Genomic DNA, 2,344 nt, shown 5'->3' on the forward strand with positions numbered 1-2,344 from the left:
GGAAGCACCATGGTTTGCCAATATTGCAAACTATAAAGCTGCAAGGTTCATACCCAAGGAGTACAATAGAATACAAAAGAAGAAATTAGTTACTGATGCAAAGTACTACTTGTGGGATGAACCCTATCTCTTTAAGAGATGTGCAGACGGAATTATCCGTAGGTGTGTCCCCAGAGAGGAAGCACAGATAATCCTATGGCATTGCCACGGATCTCAATATGGAGGCCATTTCGGAGGTGAGCGAACAGCCACCAAGGTCCTCCAATGTGGCTTCTATTGGCCCACACTTTATAAAGATTCCCGAGAGTTTGTACGTCATTGTGACAGTTGCCAAAGAGCTGGTAATCTGCCTCATGGTTACGCCATGCCTCAACAAGGAATCTTGGAAATTGAGTTGTTTGACGTATGGGGAATTGACTTCATGGGACCTTTTCCACCATCATATTCAAACACTTATATTCTGGTGGCAGTTGACTATGTATCAAAATGGGTTGAGGCTATTGCCACATCCACCAATGATACTAAAACAGTGCTGAAGTTCCTCCAGAAACATATCTTTAGCAGGTTTGGTGTCCCTAGAGTGTTAATCAGTGATGGGGGCACTCACTTCTGCAATAAACAGCTTTACTCTGCCATGGTTCGGTATGGAATTCGCCACAAGGTGGCCACTCCATATCATCCACAAACCAATGGGCAAGCTGAAGTCTCTAACAGAGAATTAAAGAGAATCCTGGAACGGACAGTAAATACCCGTAGAAAGGATTGGGCACGAAGCTTGGATGATGCTCTGTGGGCTTACAGAACAGCATTCAAGACCCCTATAGGGACCTCTCCATACCAACTCGTGTATGGTAAGGCATGCCACCTGCCTGTGGAACTGGAACATAAGGCCTACTAGGCAACCAGATTCCTAAACTTTGATGCCAAATTAGCAGGAGAAAAACGATTGCTCCAGCTAAATGAGCTAGAGGAATTCAGATTCACAGCTTTCGAAAATGCCAAGCTTTATAAAGAAAAATAAAAAAAATGGCATGACAGAAAGCTGTCATCTAGAATCTTTGAACCAGGACAAAAGGTCCTGTTGTTTAACTCTAGACTCAGGCTATTCCCCGGGAAACTGAAATCCCGGTGGAGGGGACCATACGTGATTACAAGTGTGTCACCATATGGTTATGTGGAGCTCCAAGATATTGATTCTGATAAGAAGTTCATTGTCAATGGACAGAGAATCAAGCATTATCTTGAAGGCAACATCGAGCAAGAATGCTCAAGGCTGAAGCTAGATTAAAAGCTCAGCAAGGTCCAGCTAAAGACAATAAAGAAGCACTTGCTGGGAGGCAACCCAGCCATGGGGCAACAATCCTCTAAGCATTTTGCCATATTTCTACTTCTATTTTTATTTGTTTATATAGAGTTCATTGACAACAAGGTAAATAATCATTTACAGAAGACCTCGGCACACAAAACAGAGTAAAAGAGCTCAATGGCAAGAAAACGCCAGTAAAGGGGCATTTTGGGCGTTCAGCGCCCAAAATGGGCATCCACTGGGCGCTGAACGCCAGTAATGGTAGCAATCTGGGCGTTCAACGCTAGAAATGGCCACCCACTGGGCGTTGAACGCCAGTAATGGCAGCAACTGGGCGCTGAACGCCCAGGAGATCAGCATTTGGGCGCTGAACGCCCAAAACAAGCAGTGTTTGGGCGTTCAAACGCCAGGAAGACAGGGAGGAGCCAAATCCATTTATCCCACACGTATTTCCATTCTAATTTCAAATTTTATGCTTCAATGCATGATTTTTACATGAACATGTCAAGAACCCTGATTTCTAAAATCCTTAATTTCAAAAAATCCATCTTTCCAAATTCAATCCAACCCTTTTCAAAATCTTTTCTGAAAACAAATCTATCTTTTTCACTCAAAAATCTTTTCAACTAATCCATATCTTTTTCAAATATCCATATTATCTTTTTCAAAATTCAGAGTTATCTTTTTCAAAAATCTATCATATCTTTTCAAAAAATTAAACTCTATCTTCTATCTTATCTTTTTCAACTCAATCTTTTTATCTTATCTCTTCCAATTTTTCGAAAATCCACCCCCCACCCCTTTAAAATTGGGTTCGGCCTCCCCCCTCCTCCATCAACAAGTGCACCTCGATCTCCTTCTATCCCTCTCCTTTCTTTTCTTTTGCTTGAGGACAAGCAAACCTCTAAGTTTGGTGTGTTTATCCGAGATCACTAAGATCATGGCTCCCAAAGGAAAACAATCTACTCCAAGAGGCAAGAAAGAGAGCGTTCCAAAACCACTTTGGAATCAAGGGAAGTTCTTATCTAAAGAACATTC

The sequence above is a fragment of the Arachis hypogaea genome, chromosome 20, assembly GCF_003086295.3.
Source record: "Arachis hypogaea cultivar Tifrunner chromosome 20, arahy.Tifrunner.gnm2.J5K5, whole genome shotgun sequence".
Lineage (NCBI taxonomy): Eukaryota > Viridiplantae > Streptophyta > Magnoliopsida > Fabales > Fabaceae > Arachis > Arachis hypogaea.